This window comes from Lynx rufus, unplaced genomic scaffold (genome assembly GCF_022079265.1).
Source record: "Lynx rufus isolate CCGP_SWC_20201006 ecotype Redwood Valley unplaced genomic scaffold, mLynRuf1.p SCAF_2, whole genome shotgun sequence".
NCBI classification, from domain to species: domain Eukaryota; kingdom Metazoa; phylum Chordata; class Mammalia; order Carnivora; family Felidae; genus Lynx; species Lynx rufus.
The window spans coordinates 31329456-31352733 of record NW_025814834.1 but is presented as its reverse complement, the minus strand read 5'-3'; the positions used below and the strand labels follow the sequence as shown (position 1 = coordinate 31352733).

General features: G+C 40.9%; 1 protein-coding gene and 1 pseudogene across 4 annotated transcripts in view; one reads left to right on the top strand and one right to left on the bottom strand.

The window, feature by feature from the left end:
* Positions 1 to 23278, top strand: part of PARD3B (par-3 family cell polarity regulator beta) — a 1011734-nt gene that overhangs the window by 62515 nt on the left and 925941 nt on the right. The window lies entirely within an intron of this gene.
* Positions 1080 to 20102, bottom strand: LOC124515588 (anionic trypsin-like; annotated as a pseudogene).

Here is a 23278-nt window from a genome sequence, read left to right as displayed (position 1 = left end):
TCTAACTCAGGGAAGTGAGGGGTTGAGCACACCAGCCAGTGATTTTAATAGAGATGGTTGAATTTCAGGGTTCCTTTAATCAATGCCATGTTCCAGTGACCTAGTCCAGTGTTAAGAAATCATTCTAAAACACACGGTCTTAACATACCGACATCATTGTACCTCGTGGGCTTATGGGTCGGGTATTTGCTATAGTTTGGCTAGGGGAGTGCTTCTGTTCCATGCGGTGTCAGCTGGGGTCACTTGGTGATATTCACCTAGTGGCCGGTCTGCAGGGTCCAAGATGGCTGGATTCACATGCCTGGCACCCAGGCATAGAGAGCTGGAAGGCTGGGCCCAGCTGTGCCCTCTGCGTGTACTGTTGGGGCTTTCTGACAAAGCCTCTTAGCTGGGCATTTGTGCTTACAAGGTGACTCGGGGTTCCTAGCATTTGCAAGAGAGCCAGGAAGGAGCTTCGGGGTTTCTTAGAACGTAGGGTCATTTCTGCCACAATCTATGGGGTCAGGCGAGTCTGTAAGAAAGCCTAAATTTAATGAGAGGGGAATTAGACTCTCTCAGCAAGAGGAATATCTAGGAACTTGAAGCCAGCTGTATCACCCCCCCCCCCCACATAAATAGGCAAAAGTCATGTTGTTCTGACCCTATACAACTTTCTGAGTTACTGATTCATAGTTACTAGTCCCTGTCTTCATACAGGGGCGTAATGTCTTTTACCTGGTTAGTTTCGGTGATTTCTAAAAGGTATCTCTACTTGCATACCAGTGTTCTTTGATTCATCGTATATGTGACACAACTAATCTTTCTGAAACACGATACTAATCATGGGTCTCCCTTTCCTTGAAGTGTAAATGGGTCTCCTCACCTCTTAGTCTAAGGTCGGTGGCAGGAAATGTAGTGTGGTGGTTAATATCACAGACCCTGTCCGAGTTCTAGTCCTGATTCTGATATTTACTCACTTTGTGACTTTGGGCAGTGTACTGTACCTGCATGTTACTGTATTTCTTGTTTGTTTGTTTTGTTTTTTGTTTTGGTAACAGGCTCACTTTATTAGCATAGTGATGGTAGAGGGACTTGGGGATTTAGCTGTTGGCAGCTATGGTCTCCTTAGTCCAGTCTACAAAAATCACACACCTTGGTGTAGACTCCCGGCTTCTTCTTCTGGGTGCAGCCATAGTCCCAGAAGACAATTTCCTGGAGCTCACCATTGCAGACCACAGGGCCACCAGAGTCACCCTGGCAGGAGTCCTTGCCTCTCTCGAGGAAGCCAGCGCAAACGATGTTCTTCATGATCTGCCCAGGGTAGGAGGCTTCCCCCTGGGCCTGACTCAGCAGCGGGGCGTCCAGGCACTGCAGCAGGTCGGGGTAGTTGGTTCCAGAGCTCAGGGTGTTGCCCTAGTCAGAGAGAAGGCATTGGGTGCCAGTGGGTACACAGGTGGAGGTATGGAGGACACCCAGGTAGTGAGGGCTGCAGGAGAGAAGAGCTTGACGAGCATCATGTCATTGTCTCGGGTCCAGCTGCTATCATCGGGGTGGCTGAGTTGATGAACTTGCTCATCCCCCTCTAGGACGTTGATGTTGTGTTCCCGAGAGCCTCACTTGGATGCGAGACTCGTAGCAGTGAGCCACGGATACCAGCCTCTTACAATTTCCCTTTTACAGATGAAACAAGTAGCTCAGCGGGTTATTGTGACAATGCAATGAGTAATATATGTAATGCCCTAAAATGTGTTGGGACAAAATGGTTTTTATTACTGTTGCTGTTAACATTTTTATGGCGAGGCATTCAAGGCCTGTCATGCTCTATTGCACCTTATATTTCCAACCTTAGTTCCTATGACTATTCCTGCAATCCGTGCTGCCCCCTCACTCAGCTATCTCCTGTCCTGTCTTCCTTTCTTCCTGTCTTCCTGTGTTTTCCTTGCTGACTGCTGCTCATGCTATCATCTGTCAATGGAAAGCTCACTTCTCTCCCCCCTCTTCTTTAGAAAGGGGTTTCACTCCAAGGCTTTAGATGGTTTTCAATCAATGGAAACTAGAATTTTATACTTTATTCCATGACCCAAGCACAGTTATGTTTGGTCTCTCTGATTCTCATATACATTTAATGCAATACTACTTTCTACCCTGCCTGACTTCTGCATTTGAGTTTCCCACAAGTGTAGCACAGTACTGTGCCTTACATATTGGGGTTTAAAATTTAGTATGGCATCAGAAAAGTTCAGGCTATGCTGCCGTAACAAATCTGAAAATCTCTGGCTTAGAGTAATCAGCTTATTTCTCGGTCATGCTGTCAGCCCCTGGTGGGTCATAGGAGATCTCATTTTATCATCTGGGGCCCCACATGGAGGCTCCATCTTACAATATGTTTCCATGATTATAGAAAATGAAGGAAAATGTAAATTGATGCACTGGCTCTTAAAGCTTCTGCACAGAGAGACGCATATTACTTATGCTCAAATTTCTTTGGCCAATTACATGTCAAACCTGAATTCGAATGGGTGGTGAAGTATGATTCTTCCACGTTCTCAGAATAAGAGAATCAACAACCTATGAACCAGCTCCAGTGGCCACAGTTGACTCCCTAGTTTTATTACCTATTTCTGTAAGATGCTGCTAGGTTAATAGAACCAAGTTGCTATGAAAGCTTCACCTGTGTGCACCTCAGTATCATATACCATTCAATTCAGGTGAGTCCATGGGCAGTCCTTCGGATCCCCTTTGGATGCTGCTCTAAAGAAAACAAACAAAAATCATTCAGTAGCTGTTATGTTGTGTTTATGGTTTTTCTTAGAAATATTAAAGCCTCAAACATTCTTTTTCATATATTTCTTTAAAATTTTTTTAAAGTTTATTTCTTTTGAGAGGGAGAAAGCAAGAGCAGGAGCAGGGAAGAGGCAGAAAGAGGGAAAGAGAGAATCCTGAACAGGCTCAACGCTGTCAGCACAGAGCCAGGTATGGGACTAGAACCCACCAACCATGAGATCATGACCTGAGCCAAAATCAAGAGTTGGATGCTTAACCCCCTGAGCCACACAAGCACCCCTATGTATTTCTCTTAAAACCCCGAAACCTTTCTTTCCCCTTGTAAGAGTGCTGACAACGCTGACTCCATCTTTGGTCTTCCATCTTGTTCCTATTTGTCTAATGACCTCCCTCAGGGCTATGTGTTCAGGCTCCATGGAGGTTAAATGTATGCTCTGACTGGAATGTGGAAGGCTAGTTCTGATCTCTAAAGTGGCACACAGAAGACTCCAGAAATTAGTAGAGATGGCTGGTACACAGAAGCTCCCACTCTACATAACTGGTAGAGATGGCTGCCTCTCTGAAGGCCCTCACTTCACATTAACTAGTAGAGATCCTCTGGTACACAGATGGTGTCAATTTAGATGGCTACCTGTTGACCTTACCACAGTGCCCCTCGCCCTATACAATCTGTGGGCTAAGGTCCAGACGTGGAGAGTAAGGGTGGGTAATAGCTGTGTGCTGCCTGGGTCATTTGTCTGCCAGATTTCCACACACCCCCTCGCTCCATTAGTAAGTTACCCTGAATTAAGCTCCATATGGAGTGGTTTGCTTCGTTTTGGGTCCAAAGTGCCTTCTAGCCCTGGAGGATACTTGACTCACCCTCCTTTACCTTCTGACACCCCTACCCTTTGATTATTGCTTTGAAGTAAAAACTGGTTAGCAAGACACAGGTGCTAACTTTAGTGTGCTAGAACTACTGCTAGGTGACTGTAAAATCGGCTCCTGGGCACAGTCACTTATTTTGGGGGTTTACCAAATTGAGCTTGTTGAGTAAGGTGATAATGATCTTAGCAAGTTGGAAAGATAGTCCATAAACAAGATGTTCAGTAGCTCAAATTTAAGATAGTAACCAAAAGGAAACTATAGAAGATGCTGACAACCACATATATGAAAGATTACATTTATTAAATGCAACAATTGGGAAGTTTTTTGTTTCTATAATGTAATCCTCAAGAAGGCCCTCCATAGAACTTTGCTTTGAATAGTTCTAAGAAGTACAGACTCCAGGGAAGCCCTTAGAGGTTAGGGGATTACTGTAGAGGTAAGGATGGCAAGTAGAGGAACCAGGTCATGACTGACTGGTTGAATAGACCAGCACAGTAGGGCTTCCATTAACATTTTAAGTTGGCAACATTCTTCTTAAAATTTTTTTTTTTGTTTTAAATAAGAGCATTTTTTTTGTTTTGTTTCAAATAATAAGATGAAAGGGGCAGAGAGAGAGAAAATCATGAGCAGTCTCCAGGCTCACTCTAGAGCTGGACATGGGCTCCATCCCATGAGCCTGGGATCATGACCTGAGCTGAAATCAAGAGTTGGGTGCTCAACTGACTGAGCCACCCAGGCACCCCATTGGCAACATTCTTATAAGGACTTCATTTATAAGGACCAGAAATCGTTGCTTGTGTGTCTACTTGTCCTTTTGTGAATGATGTGGAAAAAGTAGGCTATGAAAGGGCAGAAAATTATGAAATGAATACAGTGGCAACAAAGGATTTGAGAACAAAGCAGATGAAGGGTGTGGGAGGGGCTACACCTGTGAAGGTACTCAGCTGTTTTAAATCCCCAGAGAAGGGTGTAGTCTCCGGTTCCTGTAAGGGACCTTCCTGGGAAGGAATTAACTCTTAATTGCTTAGTGTTATATTCCTTAGGAGTTGTTGGGTAGCCAAATCCGATGACAGAAGAATGAATTAATGTAAACTATGACCTATTTCTTTTTAAAAAAAGTTTTGAGAGTGAGAGCAAGCAGGGGCAGAGAGAGATAACAAAAACTAAAGGAATTCATGACCACTAAACTAGCTCTGTGGGAGATCCTCATGGGGACTTTGTGGATAGAAGGCAACAAAGACTCCAAAGGACCAGAGACATCACTCCAAACATGAAACCTACGGATAACACAATAACACTAAATCTATATCTTTCAGTAATCACTCTGAATGTAAATGGACTAAATGCCCCAATCGAAAGACATAGGGTATCAGAATGGATAAAAAACCAAGATCCATATATATGCTGTTTTCAGGAGACTCATTTTAGATCTGAGGACATATGCAGATTGAAGGTGAGGGGATAGAGAACCATCTATCATGCTACTGGAAGTCAAAAGAAATCTGGAGTAGCCATACTTAAAAACTAGACTTTAAAGACTATAACAAGTGATGAAGAAGAGCATTATATCTTAATTAAGGGGTCTATCCATCAAGAAGAGCTAACAGTTTTAATTGTGCCCCCAACTTGAAAGAATCCAAATATATAAATCAATCATAAGCATAAGCAAACTTATAGATAATAATATTGTAATTGTAGGTGACTTGAACACTCCACTTATAGCAATGGACAGATCATCTAAGCAGAAAATCAATAGAGAAACAATGGCCTTGAATGATACACTGAATCAGATCGACTTGATGGATTTATTCAAAACTTTTCTTTCCACAGCAGCAGAATACACATTCTTCTCGAGTGCACATGGAACAATCTCCAAAATAGATCACATATTGGGTCACAAAACAGCTCTCAACAAATATAAAAGGATTGAGATCATACCATGAATATTTTCAGATCACAGTGCTATAAAACTTGAAATCAACCACAAGAAAGAACTTGAAAAGCCTCCAAATCCATGGAGGTTAAAGAACACCCTAATAACGAATGGGTCAACCAAGAAATTAAAGGAGAAATTAAAAAATGTATGGAAGCAAATGAAAATGAAAACATGACCGTCTAAACCCTTTGGGATGCAGCAAAGGCAGTCCTAACAGGAAAATACATTGCAGTCCAGGCCTGTCTCAAGAAGCAAGAAAATTCTAAAAACAGAATCTAAGCTTACACCTCAAGGAATAGAAACAAAGCAGCAAAGAAACCTCAAAGTCAGCAGAAGAGAAATAATGAAGATTAGACCATAAACAAGCAATACAGAATCCAAAAAACTAGTAGAACAGATCAATGAATATAAGAGCTGGTTGTTTTGAAAGAATAAAAAAAAAAATCGATAAACCTCTAGCCAGACTTCTCAAAAGTAAAAGCGAGAGTACCCAAATAGATAAAATCACAAATGAAAGAGGAGAGATCACAACCACCACCACAGAAATACAATTATTAGAGAATACTATGAAAAATTATATGCCAACAAACTGGACAACCTGGAAGAAATGGACAAATTCCTACACACCCACACACTTCCAAAACTCAAAAGGAAAGAAATAGAAAATTTGAACAGACCCATAACCAGGGAAGATACTGAATTGGTTACCAAGAATCTCCCAATAAATAAGAGTCCTGGCCCAGATGGCTTCCCGGGGGAATTCTACCAGACATTTAAAGCAGAGTTAATACCTATTCTTCTCGGGGCGCCTGGGTGGCGCAGTCGGTTAAGCGTCCGACTTCAGCCAGGTCACGATCTCGCGGTCCAGGAGTTCGAGCCCCGCGTCAGGCTCTGGGCTGATGGCTCGGAGCCTGGAGCCTGTTTCCGATTCTGTGTCTCCCTCTCTCTCTGCCCCTCCCCCGTTCATGCTCTGTCTCTCTCTGTCGCAAAAATAAATAAACGTTGAAAAAAAAAATTAAAAAAAAAAAAAAAATACCTATTCTTCTCAAGCTGTTCCAAAGAATAGAAACATCTCCAAAGGCAAGGAAAATAAAAGCAAACTATTGGGACCTCATCAAGATAAAAAGCTTCTGCACTGCAAAGTGTCAATCAACAAAACTAAATGGCAGCCAATGGAATGGCAGAAGATATTTGCAAATGACATGTCAGATAAAGGTTAGCATCCAAAATCTATTAAGAACTTACCAAACTCAATGCCTGAAAAGCAAATAATCCCGTGAAGATATGGGCAGAAGATATGAATAGATACCTTTCCAAGAAGACTTCCAGATGGCTTACAGATATGTGAAAAGATGCTCAACATTGCTCATCATCAGGGGAAATACAAATCAAAACCATATTGAGATACACCTTATACCTGTCAGAGTGGCTACAATTAACAACTGTACAATCGCCAACAGATGTTGGCGAGGATGTGGAGAAACGGGAACCCTCTTGCACTGTTGGTGGGAATGCAAACTGGTGCAGCCATTCTGGAAAAACAGTGTGGAGGTTCCTCAAAACACTAAAAATAGAATTACCCTATGACCCAGCAATAGCACTGCTAGGAACTTATCCAGAGGATACAGGACTGCTGACTCATAGAGGCATTTGTACCCCAATGTTTATAACAGCGCTTTCAACAGTAGCCAAATTATGGAAAGAGCCCAAATATCCATTAACTGATGAATGATAAAGAAGATGTGGTTTATATATACAATGTAATACTACTTGGCAATGAAAAAGAATGAAATGTTGCCATTTGCAACAATGTGGATAGAACTGGAGGGTGTTATGCTGAGTGAAATAAGTCAGAGAAACACATATCCTATGTTCTCACTCATATGTGGAATTTGAGAAACTTAATAGAAGACCATGGGGGAAGGGAAGGAAAAAAAATAGTTATAAACTGAGAGGGAGGCCAACCATAAGAGACTCTTAAATACAGAGAACAAACTGAGGGTTGATGTGGGGGTAAGGGAGAGGGGAAAATGTGTGATGGCTGTTGAGGAGGGCACTTGTTGGGATGAGCACTGGGTGTTTTATATAAGTGATGAATCATCCCGAAGCCAAGAGCACACTGTATACACTGTATGTTAGCTAACTTGACAAATTATATTTAAAAAGTTTTATTTATATTTTGAGAGAGAGCAAGAGCAAGAAGGGGAGGGGCAGAGAGAGGAGGGGGGAGAGAGAGAATCCCAAGCAGGCTCTGTGTAGGGCTCAAACTCATGAACTGCGAGATTGTGCTCTGAGCCAAAATCAAGAGTTGGAGGCTTTACTGACCAAGCCACCCAGGTGCCCCTAAACTGTGATCTGTTAATGTAGATTTTCATCATGTGAAAGCCATGGTATTTTTTTTAAGACTTGACAATTGGGACATGTAGTAAAACCCTCTATCCAGAAAGACGCACCTGTGGGTGCCATATCGTGCTTCATTTCGGGGGTGTGTAATGGGACTCTCAGTTTAGAATCCTGGCAGAACCAGCAAGGGGAGGTTTTTAAACTAGTTTGTATGCCCAGCAGTCATCTACTTGAGAAGTATCTGGTGGTAAAAAGTGGATGTGTTGGTGGTTTTAGACAGGCAATAAGGGGGAATTTGTTTGTTTTTAATTTTAGGCATTTTAAACAGCACATGCTTGTGTATTTTAAAAATATTTGCTTTAATGCAATGCTAAATATTGTAGGGGGCAAGGAAAGTTTGCCGAACAGCACATTTGCTTGGGGAGAAGGTTTCCATGGCTCTCCTCTAGCTGTTATATGTTTACATCCCCCAGAACTTTCACTCTGGCTTTTTTCCCAGGAAAGAAAGCTCTGCCCTTTCCCATTCTTCTACCCTTAGTGTGTGTGGGTGGCTTTGCATCTCCTGGGGGAGGGCACTGGGAGTAAAGCTGAGCAGAATGCTCCTTGGCTCCCAGAATCTCAAGCCAAATGGATTTGTTCTGAGCTGGCTGGGTCTCACTTTCTCATAGTTCTGCCTGGAAGGAGATGAGTTTGGGGTATGATGTGTCCTGAAAGCATAAACTCTTTATTAGCACAGATAAATCAGTTGGCTCAGTAGATTTGGGGAGCACTGGTAACATTCATAAATCATTGTGTAGGGCTGTTGGTTACCTGGGAAATACTCAGATTACGATTCCCTGACTTGGACGTCATCATGATTTCCCTGCCTCCCCTCACGTACGTAACACGGACAGGTTTGTGTGATGGTGACGATTTTGAAGGTGAAAGGATTTCAATCTTTAATTTACATTTCTCAGAATAATAGAATGGCTACAATGTGTTGTGTTGTGGATTAGGGAGAAGTCTGAAACTGATTTAAAATCAAAATGAGACTTTGTACCTCAATCTGACATTGCCTCTGTATATTATAAAAACTTCCAGGGGTGCCTGGGTGGCTCAGTCGGTTAAGCGTCCGACTTCCGCTCAGGTCATGATCTTGCAGTTTGTGGGTTCGAGCCCCGCATCAGGCTCTGTGCTGACAGCTCAGAGCCTGGAGCCTGTTTCATATTCTGTGTCTCCCTCTCTCTCTCTGACCCACCCCTGTTCATGCTCTGTCTCTCTCTGTCTTAAAAATCAATAAGCGTTAAAAAAAAAATTAAAAAAACCCTTCCAATTATGAAATAATGGTGCAGGTAATACCTTGCTACGTTGGTCTGGAGTTACACTTATTTTAATATGAATTGGTTAAGGGCGGCTCAGTCGGTTAAGCGTCAGACTGGCTCAGGTTATGATTTCGTGGTTTGTGGGGGTTCAAGCCCTGCGTCGGCTCTGTGCTGACAGCTCAGAGCCTGGACCTGCTTCAGATTCTGTGTTTCCTTCTCTCACTACCTCTCCTCCACTCGTGTGCGTGCTTGCTTGTTTGCTTGTGCGCGCTCTCTCCCTCTCTCTCTCTCTCTCTCTCTCAAAAATAAATATTAAAAAAATAAATAAACTGGTTAAAATTTACAGCTTGTATTTCTGTGTCTAAAGTTAAATTTGAATGACATTTTTAAGGTGTTTTCTTCCGTAGCAGGCTTTTGGATTTGTTTAGAACATTTTGATTTTGAAAATTAAGTCTGAGAGTGTCAAGGTAAAGCATCTAATACCAATTTTTTTTTTAAGTAATCCTACAACATTTTTCTGAGTGTTTTGACGTTGGAAAATTCTTCTAGAAAGAATTAGAGTGGTCGGTGAAAGATGGTAAAATCTGGGTGTTAATATTTGCCACATTAAATCATTTAAGTAATTTATCAGCAGAGTTCTGGCTTCCTGTTCCCTTGTCCTTTATAGAGTCACTTTGAATATTACTCTGCTTCACAACAGGCTCTTTCTCTGGGTAGGAAAAACCTTGTCTCCTCTACCTCTGAGTGTTCTGAGAACAAGATACGGCTAGTTGGTCCAGTCTGTGTTACTGCAGCCCAATGATTTTAACTATTTATTTGCTTAGCAGTATTGCTATCATATAAAATTTAATTAATACGTGCTTGAAGAATTGCTGTCAGATTTTTGAAGACCTCAAGGACATTTTACAATTTACATCAAAAATGGCTGTTTTAGCACTGCATTTTCCAACCACTTCCCTGATGCCATCCCTCCAACAGCAGAGGGTAGCACCTTGCAGGCAGAGTAATTCTGCAAGCAGAGCAGGGAGGCCTTCATCAAGGGCTTCCTTGCCCATACTTTGATGTTTCGTAAACACAAATTTTTATTCCGGCTTCTAACTAGAATTAGGGGAGCGGTTCGCTCAGCAGCCCAAATGCATCAGAGATGAAAGGAAATAGGCTGGGAAACTACTCCTGGAGCCAGATGAGAAGTAGCTGAATGTGCTGTAGATGAAGAAATCCTTGTAGCCCTCTTAGGGTACCCATTTAGAAGCATCCTATTAAAATTTGCTACATAGTTAAAGCTGACATTTTGAACCCTGTCTGAGAAAGTGGGAAACCCTTGTCATGAATAATGCTATGTAGAGCAGTAGATTAGGACTCGTACCTTTTATCTTGCTTTCAATTCTAATGTGGCAGTCCATTCTCTGTCACTTTAGTTAAAATGTTACTTGGGAAGGCAGAGGTCATTTGAAGATTGTGTTGTGGCATGTAAATAAAACTAATAGTCTTTGTTTTAAAGTTATACCGCCTCTCTCTGCTTCACTCAACCCCATTCTAAGGCAGAGAGACCTTAAAGATTTTTCTCTGATTCGGGTTTATAATATGTATCCTCTAAATCAAAAGTAAAATGAGGAAAACATTGAAGCAGTCTCATTTTTAACGTTCTTAGTAGAGTTACAGACAGTATAAATTGGAAAATGTCTGCAATTATTTTAAAATATGCTGATCTGCTTTTTTTAATTTCTTCTGCATGTATCACATGTAAAAAACTTCGCAGTATTTAGGAAAAAGTAAATATATAAATGCAAGCTTGCAGGACATAGCAAAAATGATTGAGTTTGTTTCATTCAAGCCTGTCACCTCTTAAACTAGGCATGCCAGACCTCAGTCATTGAAGGGGCTGAACGAGCAACTGGGGAAATAAACATCTGCTGTTGCATTGTAGACAATGCGATCCTGCAAACATATGTGCTGTTTCTAATTCTTGAAAGATGGCATCTTCGTGTTCCTTTTCTCATTTATAGGGGTGCATATGGAGAAATGGACACTATTCGGTAGTGGAATGTGTAATGCTGAGTGTTGGGGAGACACTGGGTCGCCCCTGCTCAGCTGTGGTTGGTTGTTGCCTAGAGGGAGCACTGGCGGTCTCTGGTCAGATTTTTGTTTTACAAGAGAAGATAATCTTTTCCTATTCCGTAGGTTGCTTTTTCACTTTGTCGATGATTTCCTTCAATGTGCAAAAGCTTTTTCTTTTGATAAATTGTTAATAGTTTATTTTTTCTTTTGTTTCCCTTGCTTGAGGAGATATATCTAGAAAAGTGCTGCTAAGGCTGATTGTCAAATTACTGCCTGTGTTTTCTTCTAGGAGTTTTATGGGTTCAAGTCTCACCTTTAGGTCTTTAATCCAATTTGAATTTGTTTTTGTCTGTGGTGTGAGAAAGTGAAGCAGTTTTTCTGGCACCATTTGTTGAAGAGACTGTCTTTTCTCCATTGTTTATTCTTGGATCCTTCATCATAGATTGTATAAGAATGGGTTTATTTCTGGGCTCTGTTCCAACGATCTATGTATATATATTTATGTGCCAGTACCATACTGTTTTGATTACTTCAGCTTTGTAGTATATCTTGAAATCTGGGAGAATGTTACCTCCAGCTTTATTCTTCTTGAGATTGCTTTGACTGTTCAGAGTCTTTTGTGGTTCCATTCAAAGTTTTAAGTTTTTACTTGAATTCTAGTTAGTTAGAGGCACCTGGCTGGTTCAGGTGGAATAGCATGTGACTCTTGATCTTGGGGTTTGAGAGTTCTACCATGTTGGGGTAGAGATTACTTAAATAAATAAGTTAAAAAAAAAAAGAGATTCCAGTTAGTTAACATACACTATAACATTAGTTTCAAGTACACAATATACATATTTTAATATTCAGTTTTTACATTAGTATGACTGTAAAATGTGGTTCAAAGCTGAGCCACATAGTGTACTATAATTACAATTGTTTGCTTGCACAAATATTATGTTTTCCTGTTTTTTTTAAACGTTTTTTTTTTTATTTTTGAGAGAGAGAGAGAGACAGAGCATGAGTCAGGGAGGGGCAGAGAGAGACAGAGACACAGAATCCAAAGCAGGCTCTAGGCTCCAAGCTGTCAGCACGGAGCCTGATGTGGGGCTCAAACTCACAAACCACGAAATCATGACCCGAGTTGAAGTCAGACACTTAACCGACTGAGCCACCCAGATGCCCCTATATTTTCCTGGTTTTAATAATGGTTTCATTTCGTTTAGTGATATTCTTCTCAATATATTTCAGACACATCTGGGAAATTTCTGGGAAAGGATTCTTGAGAAGTTTTTTTTTTTTTGATGGTTATGTCTGAAAATGTCTTTGTTCTTCATTCACACTTGATTATTAAAGTCAGATTCTAGGTTGAAGTCATACTCCTTCCTATTTTATTTTGTTTTCAGCATTATTGTTGAGAAAGCCTCTACTTGTCTGCACTGCACCTATAAAACCTTCCCATTTTTTCCCCTCCAATCATATGAAATTTCATGGTGTGTGTGGTTTTTAAAATCATTTATTATGCTGGTACTTGGGGCATTTGCTAGAGCTTTTATGTCTGTAGACATATCCTTCAGTTTTGGGAAACATTACTGCAACCTCATTCCCCTCCTCCCCCCAGCCCACCCCCAACACACACACACACACACACACACACACACACACACACACACACACAGACACCGTTTTTCAGGTGTTTCTGACTCGACTCTTCTGCATGTTGGCCTTTCTGGAGTGCTCCTCTAAGTTTATTACCAGTGTTTTGTTTTTGTTCTTTCTCTTTGTTTTTCTCTCTTTCTACTCTCCATGATGCTTTCTGAGATGTGTTTTTCTATTGAATTTATTTCTGCCATCAAATTTTCCAAGTTTTATGAACGTTAATTTCTAAGCATAGCTGTTTTTGCATGGACGCAGTATTCTCCTCTCTCTGAGGATATTAAAATCTTTTTGAAGGTTTTTTTCTATTTACACTGTTTGTCTTTTCACAGGGATGTTTATTTTTCATTTTTACTTGTGTTGGTCTTTGACCTTCATGTTAGAGGATTTCCACACACTTCTGGTGAGCCTTACCACATTTTTATATTTGAGTGAACCTGTGTTCTGGCCTTATTGACTAGTGGTGGTTTATCTCTGTGGGGTCATTCTGTGTCCTGTTGGGCCTCCTAAATGTCAGAGTCTATAGATTGGCGTGTTGTTGTTGTTGTTGTTGTTGTTTCCCCTTCAACTAGTTCATTTTCCCATAGAGCAGCAGTTTTTAAAACTTTGATCTCCTGGCTCTTTTACCTAAAACAAAAAACCATCAAGGACCTATAGAACAGTTCTGTTTAATATAAATACAATGCAAGTCAGAAATACAAGCTATATGTGACTTTAAATTTCCTAGTAGTCACATTGAGTAAAAGCTTGAAATTAATGTATTTTACCTAACACCGTGAATTCAAAATATTGTTTCAACACGTAATCAAATATAAGAAGTTGAGAGATTTTATGTTCTTTTTAATGCAAAGTCTTTGAAATCCAGTGTATATTTCCCACTTACTTCATATCTCAGTTCAGATTGGTCATCTTTCTTTTTTTTTTTTTCCAACGTTTATTTATTTTTGGGACAGAGAGAGAGAGAGCATGAACGGGGGAGGGGCAGAGAGAGAGAGGGAGACACAGAATCCAAAGCAGGCTCCAGGCTCTGAGCCATCAGCCCAGAGCCTGACGCGGGGCTCGAACTCCCGGACCGCGAGATCGTGACCTGGCTGAAGTCGGACGCTTAACCGACTGCGCCACCCAGGCGCCCCAGATTGGTCATATTTCAAGAGTTCAGTAGCCACATTATACTAGTTACTATCGTATTGGACACTGCAGCTATAGAACTTTTGTTGATGTGGGTTATATCTCCCAGTATTTACATAGTTGAAATTAAAATTGAAGTACCATAAAAATAATTACTTCATTTAAAAATAACAGTAGTGAACCCATCACATGCTAACATAAATAAGTTACTTTACATAAAAGTAAAGTTTTCAAGGCAGAATTTGATGAGTGACATTGACTTACATTTTTGAAGATTTCCATAACGTGTAGCTTAATGGAAAACACCTGGATCCTCCTAGCTATCTTTGTTGCCAGTATGTTGCAATTTGCTGTTTTACTTATTTTTATGTTTTTAAAAATTTTTTTAAAGTTTATTTAGTGAGAGACAGAGACAGCAAAAGTTGGGGAGGGGCAGAGAGGGAGACACAGAATCCTAAACAGGCTCTGCGCTGCCAGCACAGAGGCCAATGTGGGTCTCGAACCCATGGAACTGCAAGATCCTGACCTGAGCTGAAACCACGATTTGGACACTTAACCGACTGAGCCACCCAGGCACCTCTGTAATTTGCTGTGTTAAATAAAGGAAGGAAATCTATCCCACTCAGAAAAGTAGTTGGAAAATGGTGGAATATTTTGGTAGTCTTTCCAGATAATTGTTGATATTTTTGATACTATACCAAAACGCAACAAGTGATCTAGGTCTTAATTGTTGCAGTGTGGAATCTGAAATCCTATCAATGAAGTTTTCAAATCCATTGGTTTGTCTTGTCCTTTGAATGGATTGTTTACCCAGGCATGGGTTTGTAGCATTTTTGACATGCGTTGGTCATTTGGAAAATAGTGGTTGACTGAGTTATGCTACTCTTCCAAATGTTGACACGTTTCATTATACAATATCAAAATATCATGTTTGCTTATATCACTATCAGTCTCATCAGAAAAGTCTTTAAGGATGAGGAACTGTCAAGCTCGTGGTGGTAGATAAGCTTATCCCAAACCCTAATTTTTGTTTAAAAGGTTGAATTTTATTAGTGGCAATAAGTACTGTCAATTGTTATTTTTGAAGTGATGGGCTCACTGTATTGTTTATTTAGAAAATTTCTACCAAATACCCAAATTGGAATTGCCATGGTTTCTCCATCAGTTATTTTTTGAGGTAAAAATGGTGTTCCGTGAAAAAAGCCAGTGGTTCAGCATGCAAGTTAAACAATAGTGTGTGTGTTTTCCTGGAGCTCACACTTATCCTTTATATGTACTTCTAATTTTGTTGCATCGGATATTGAAAAGAGAGGTGATCAGAGGTTGATGTAATAAAATAATTTTTATCCCTTCAAGATCTTTAAGTGAACTCAACTTTTAAAAAAATCTGTGTTTGAAATGCTGAAGAATACAGTGGCTACAATTGTGTGCCATTGTTTTGATCCTTGCTAGGAAATGAGCAGATTTTCCTACCATTGCTTTTGTCCCGGCAATGCAAATTTTAAGATGAAAAAGACAAACGTCAAAGTGTTACGAAAATAGGCACAGTTCTGTAATCCTTCCAGCCTCTCGCCATTTGTGGACCACACTTTGAAAACCATAGTCTTAGAGGAGTTCTCTGATCTTTGGCTTCAGGCATAAGCCTGGGTAACCGATGTCCAGGTTGGTCAGGGTGAGGGCCAGGAGAAGCCTTATTCATTTTGAATGCAGATTTTCACTTGCTCAGCTGTGCTCCATGACTGCAAAGTTTGTAACCCACGTTCACAGTCTCCTTTGCTTTATTTCCCCATAGAGCAAACCTCCAATTTTCCATTTAGGATGCGGGAGAGGATTGCCTGTACAGAGTGTCAGCCATTTCTTCCTTTTCAACCCTTGCCTCAACCTGCAGGGCACCGGGTGCCTCCAGGCGCTAAATCTTTGATTGTCTGTCTGTTGGCATCTTGCTGTACTGGCTCAGGTGCCTGCAGTCTCTGCTTTAAGCCAGGTATTATCCATCTACCTGCGTTCAACCTTCCATTTTGCATTGCCATATCTCATCTGTGGTGATTTGCGCTTCCCTTTGCATGATTTGATATGTTTTAAATTCCTTAATTTTATTTCTTTTAAGATTTATTTTAGTTTTTGAGAGAGAGCAGGCAAGCAGGGAAGGGGCAGGAGAAAGGGGGACAGATGACACACAGCGGGCTCTGCGCTGAGAGCCGTGAACCTGATGCAGGGCTCGAACTAACAAACTGTGAGATCATGACCTGAGCTGAAGTCCAACGCTCGGTGGACTGAGCCACCCAGGTGCCCCGGAATTCCTTTATTTTTATGACAGTGTAGGCATAGGGAAGTTGCCAGGAGGAATGCTTGTGTCCAACTCACCAGGATTACCTAGAAATCATCTCCTTTTGGATTTTGTCTTAGTGTGTTCAGGCTGGTAAAACAATAGTACCATAAACTGGGTGGGTTGTAAGCAATTTTCATTGTGGTAGGCTGGAAAGTTCAATTATCAGGGCTCTGGCAGATTCAGTGTCTGGTGAGGGCCCTCTTCCTCACTGATGGTTGTCATCACTGTCCTCACATGATGGAAGGGGTCAGAAACCTGTAGGGCCTCTCTTATAAGACCACTAGTCCTCTTCATGAAGCTCTACCCTCATGACCCAAACTGCTTCCAAAGTCCCCACCTCCTAATACCGTCACATTGGGCATTAGGTATCAAAATGAACTTTATGTGGGAACACAGGCATGCAGTCATATACCAGAGTTCAACCGAAGAAGATTTTGATGACTCATCTTTGATTTTATGCAATTCCAAATCCCTACTCTTCTATGTGTGTAAATCCCTGATGCAATCTTATAGCACCCTACTTTATTATTGTTGACGTTTCTTTTTATTTCTTTCATTTTTAAAAACACCTTATAGTGTCTTCATTATGTTTATTATGTTTCAAATGTAAAAATCTTCCAGTTGTACAACAGGGGGTCAAGTTTCTGATCTGTCCTGCTATCCTGTTCTTTGAGCTCACTGTTTCCCATCCCTTTTCAATAGTTTGTAGCTGTCATTTGAATAAATAGGTCTTGAGAGGGGGATAATTGACCAGCAACTTTACTTTTGTTTCCCAGTGTCCCTTTAAGTTTATTCCATGGGGATAGTTCTTCCTGTGTCCTTGGATGGAATGTAGAGCAAATCCCAATACTCTTCTAGTCCACTTGAAGTAATAAAGTGTCCTCCTGTCAGTGGTTAAGAACAATGTAGTTGATAGTCAAAACTTGAAACTTAGAGTTAATGGTTATGCCCTTAGCCCAGCTCAAGTCTGCTCTGAGGATGTCCATAGCAAGAGGAAATGGGATACAGCTAGCCTTTCTTGTCTTCCCTCACTTCTATTACTCCTTCCACAGTTTACCCTCAGGTTGTCACACTGTCCTTGCTGGAGTGTGGAGAGGGACGGCTGGCAGGTGTAATGCCGCTGTAACACATGAACACAAAGTTATCGGGGTAGTGCTGGACGTCATAAGACAAACGTTGGCTCCATGGGCTACAGTCAAGGTGTAGCCAGGGCTGCTTTCCTTTCTGGACGTTCTTGGGGAGAATCTGTTTCCTTGTCTTTTCCAGCCTTTAGAGACTGCCTGCGTTCCTTGGCCCTTGGCTCCGTCCTCCATCTTCCATTTTCTGAGTCGTTCTCCTGCCACGCCACCATCTCTGACTCCCTCCTCCAGTTTCCTCTTCTACTTTGGGAACTTCTGTGATTAAATTAGGTCCAGATGGACAATTTTGGATAGTCTCACATCTTAAAATCAGCTGAGTAGGAATCTTTATTTTTTTCCTGTAGCCTTAGTCTTTGAGTGAATTAGCATTTGAGGGATTAGAAAATCCTTTTATGAGGGGGCAGTCATTAGTATATTACCATAGGTAACAAAACTCATGACTAGTATTATTCAATGCTCGTGCATAAAATGTGCTCTCTTCGATGGGCAGATGATTAATCTGACTCTTCTAGGTTTCTTGAGTTCTTGGCGGACCATCTACCCTCTCATTGCTGACGATCTCACCTGCAGTTCTCCTTTTGTTGGTTAAACTTAGCTCCTTCAGCTGCTAAGAACCCGGCAGTTAAGGCCCTGGCCTTCCGTGGGTTCCTTAGTGTACTCACACTGCTGTGCAAAGATCCCCAGTCACTAAATCCCTTTTTTTTCTTGGTGTGGTTAAAGGAGTAAAGAACCATTAAACCGGGTTTTCCATGAGCTCGTGTGGTAAACCCCACAGGCAGTGGTCCACACTTCACTTTGGATTGTGTCACTTCGAGCTCAGGGTCGTCCACTGGGACTGACAGGAACCCATCATTGCAGCATTAATTTGTTAAGAGTTGCTCGCCCATCAACGTGCAATGTGTGCTATGTCTTCCTTCCCTAAAAGTGTCATCTCTCAACTATTTTTTGTTTTTATGTCTTTGTTTCCAAACCTTTCACATATCTCTCCCTTTAACAAAGAATGGGTAATTCTTTCAGATTTGTCAAATGTTTACTTCCCCTTTCCAGGAATCCTCTTGAGAAAGCTGAGTGCTGTCTTACCCTTCCTTCTGGAAGGCTTAAAAGGTTTGGGATTGGACTAAGGGTGGGGTAAAGTCATACTGATAAGTGGTGCCACCTGGAGCTCCTGTAGAAACCAGCTGGCTTCTTTCACTAATATTCTGCCCCCAGCCTGATTCTTTCAAGCCTTCTCCAGCCTGTAATTGCAGACAGATTGGAATTACGGAAGATAACAGTGAGCTCTTCTCTGCCTGGCAACTCTTTTTTCTTCAAGACACTGCTCAAATGCCACCTGTTTTCTGATGCCTTTGTAGGCAAAGACTGGTCAGTCTCTCTTGGAATGCACCAAATAGGTCTTTTTGGGGTAGATGGACAAGACCCAGTCTGCATACTAATCGGAACCAAAAATATGGCAATTAGCATAACTCAATATTCTTTTGGGATATATCCAACATTTTAAACCACAAAATCCCCCTTTCCCCAAACCTATTTCTTCTAGTGTCCATGGGAGAGAGGAGAGTGTTTTTCTCTTCTCTTATCTCTTGTTACATAATTTCTTGTCTGAACTACTGTTCTTACTGGGCTGTATTCATATCCCTGGATTTTCACCTGGGGTCACACTAGCTTGCTGAGGAAGCTGTGTGTCGCATGGGATGTGTAGTAGAGGAAAGATCATGGACTCTGGGACCCTAGAACCCTGCTCTGGAAACCCAGAACTGCCACTTACTACTGGAAGGACCTCTGACAAGTAATTTGTTCCAGTCTGTTTCCACATCTATAAAATGATACTTTATTGGGTTGTAGTGAGGATTAAGTGAATTAATACATATGAATAAATGCTGTTTAGAGTTCTTGCAACACTGATCACCCTTTCAGTGGTTATGGCCTCAATTGGGACGATGGTGGTGAGGATACTACCTGGAAGCTTGGGTCCGGAACCTATCTCCTAGGGAAATTCCTTTGATATAAGGAGTCCTTTCTGATCAACTACTTTTATAATACTGATGCTTTGTAGTAGGATTATCAAACTGTTAATATCCTAATGTGACTTCTTAGGGCATTTTTTGCATTTAATACATCCAGAGATATTGGACTCTTCTGATATGGGAGAGGGCTTAAGAACTGAATGACACTGGAAAGGAAAGGGAAAGAGAGATTGAAGCCTTTTAGTTTCATCTAGGAGTATCTTGTTTTGTATGTAATTCGTATGTGTTTAATTCCTACACATACTGCTTAACACTGTTGGATTATAGTTTTCCATGTTCTTTATTCTTTTTTTCCCTCATCTTGTGTTCATTTGGTAGTTATGCAATAAAGAATCATTCACTCAGGATTATATTTTTGTTTTGTTTTAATTGCTTGTACATGAGCTTGCTTTTTCTTGCTCAGTACTTTCTTTCTGAGATGTTTCTTGCCCTAAATCCCCTGGATTTTGCATCCGCTTGTGCCCTCTTTGATTGTAGAGAAGGCTTCTCCCTCACCTCTTTCTCTTTTAACAGAGGGCTGACTACTGGTTTGTGGCTGTTCCGCAGGGCTGTGAGGCTGGGAACGGAGAAGGTCGACATTTGGACATCGCTCTGCATTCCAAATGTGTGCCGTCCAGTAGTCTGCCTGCATGACTGGGGCTGAGCTCATGTCTTCAAGTTCTCTGTGTAAGCGAAGGGATGGTCGCAGCAGAATTAATTGGCAGGCGTTTCATCATCGGCTCTTGGTGGCTGATGACAGAGCTGTCCCTTTCTGATTAGCTCGTTTCTTTGGCTCAAGACATTTTGTACTTTTGCAAATCTCTAGCATGGCAGTTGTCACTAGTAAGTAACGGTTATGTTTATAGTGTTCTTCACCATAGGCTGAGTGACATGACCAGTGAAAACTGAAGGGCATCTTAGGTGGGACTCTACACCTAATGGAAGGCTAATGTCTAAGCATTTTCAGTGTAGTCTAGGTGGGCTCATTGGTAAGAATAAGTCAGAATTCTTGACTGTGGTCATGTTGCTTTATTTCCACTTGAAGTCCAAGCTACCATCAGAATATGACTGTGGGCATTCATTTCATAAGCCCTATGAACCAATCTTATTACCATGTCTGGTATACCCCACAAATGCAATATGGTTTCCTCCCCAAATTGGTATACCTTTTGAAGTCCCTAAAAGCCAATCACACTTAATCTACTACTTTATGGAAATGGTCCAATTTTAAGGTCTTAAGGATGGGCAAACCGACCTGTAGGTTTCTAAGCCTGAGATTTCCACCTCCTAGGGGAAAGCACTGTTAAAGACCTAATGTTTTTAACTTTATAAGTGTCTTTCTCTTCAGGCAAGGGTTTCGCGCCATCTTTAAATATTCTCTGTCTGTGGCTTGCACGCTCTTGCTAAAACCTCATGAAATGGTAGAGCCAATGGTATTGTTTAAGCTGTCCTGCCCTGTGGAGGTAACCAAGAGGTAGACTGCTTGTGGGTATTCAATTAAGTATGCTTCTAAAATTAATGTACAAAGATAGCATGCTTTGGTTTTTCCATTAGGTTAATGCAGGGGTTTTATTTGCGAATTAGCTTAGTGTACTATTCTACTTATCAACTTCTTATTCTTGAGATATATTAGGATTAAGGGTGAATTTATATTTTAGGTCCACTTTTATTTTTACTTTTAGAGAAGATATTTCAGACACTATCAGTGGAGAAATGAGGATTGATAAATTAATCTAAGCTTTGCTTCACTGAAGCCACTAACAAAAAGTCGTATCATGTTTTAGTAGTAATTTGTTCTCTTGGGTTATAAGAGAGTTTAAATATGTTGGAATGCCATTGGGACACGTCTAAAACTGAAAATCCTGGAGTGATCAAAGGTATTTGATTAGGTCACAGTGTTTCTGAAGTAAACGCCTTAAACCACTAGATTAATTAGGCATTTATTAAGCATCCACTGTTGTGCACTCTGGGGAGCTTAGGTGAGGGCACAGAGTGGAAGGTAATAAAGTCTTTATGGCTAAAGCCTCCAGAGGCTGTAATACCTCTATTTTTTACATTTGAGTCATTTATTATACTTAAAATTTTGTCGACTCATTCCTACTTCATTTTCAAGAGAATGTTCTTTTGAAAGATTCTGTTTTTAACCATATTCCACTTACCTTCATTTGGCATATAACAGAACATTTTCCAAACTTTCAGATCTCCTTCTTGGTAAAGATGGCTTTTATGCTTTCTTAACTCCAAATCTAAGTGGAATCTCCATATTTTTAATACTTACATGACCGATGCATATTTTATAAGTCCTCACATGCCTTGTTCGTATTATCTCTACGCATTTCTGTCAGACTCCGTTGTCTTCATTCCTCCCCTGTTAGTAAAGACGGTAAGTATTTTTGGAAGCAGATACAATTGGTGATTCCTTACAAATAGACTACCATGAGTGAAAAAAGAATACCAGAAGGAAGCAGAAAGGTTGATTTCGTGTGAGCCCACTGCTAGATTTGATTTCAGCCCCTAGGCATACCTGCAAAAGTCTATCTGCATGCTTGATTGAACTTTATTTTACTTGTAAAGGCCACTAATATGTATTAGTTTACTGTGAAAGGATGCTTACTACCATGCAGAAGACTTCTAGAACCCTTTTAATTTCTCTAACTTTTGTACTCTTACATGTGTACTCCTTTTCCACCCCTCCCACCTGCTCACCCCTATCCAGACCCCCCCCATTCTGTTTTTTTTTCTCTTATCCTTCAATCTCTCTGAATAAATAGCTTAATTACAGTTGGCTACTTAACATTTTGGCTTAGCATCACAAAAGAGTAGATGTTATGTCCACTGAGTCAAGTCCTTTGAGAAGAAGAAAGAATCCTCTAATTCGTTAGTAATTCTGATGGTGTCAATTTTTTCTTAATACAAAAGATGAGAGGGGCAGGAGGCAAAGAAGTCTAAAATCTTGTACAGAAAAGAAGAATGCCAGCAGAAGGTAACAGTTAAGAAATAACAGAAGAGTGTTATATCAGCAGTTTTATTTTCTGGTTACTCTAGGTGTCTGTGTAAGTTAGGAAAGGATTTCTACTGATCTGGTCACTCACCTGGCTGTCAGCATTCCATCTTGGCACAGCCTTTCCAAACACTGATGGAGGAAAATTAGTATGTTGATTCACATATTGGCTCATACAGGCCACAGCTCAGAAGTGATAGACATCCTTGCTGTGTATTGGCCTAAGCAAGTCATAGCACCATTAGAGAGGAAAGGGAAGTGCAGTGTTACCATGGGCTTGGAAGGACCAGAACTGGTATGTTTGTGAACCGTACCGATGTCAGCCATAAGGTGATAGCTGAAGTAATGCTGATAATGCAAGAAGATATGAAAAGCTCTTCAAGCCCGGTCTGAACTCATGAGACACTTGCATGGGTTAACACAAAAAAGCGTGCTGGGCCATGAACTGTATATTTAGCCAGTTGTTGTATGTTAGCTTTGCAGGGACATTCAAGCTATGTACTTATGACAGGGGTTGTGGCTTGCTATGACAAGAAGTCTCTGTTCTGGTGTATCTGAAAATGCTGGGGCAATGGGGAAGGCAAGAGAGGAAGTTGAAGTGGTTCTGTGGGTTATTCTGAATGTCTTTTCTCTGTGTTGCTAAACTTTGATTTACATTTACAGCAAATGACATGTGTAGCTGTTTTAATTGTTTAGAAACATGAGCACCCGGAGTTTACTGTAGCTTAGAGAGGAGGACACTGGTGTTGGACTAGACCTCCCATAGTGCTCGCTT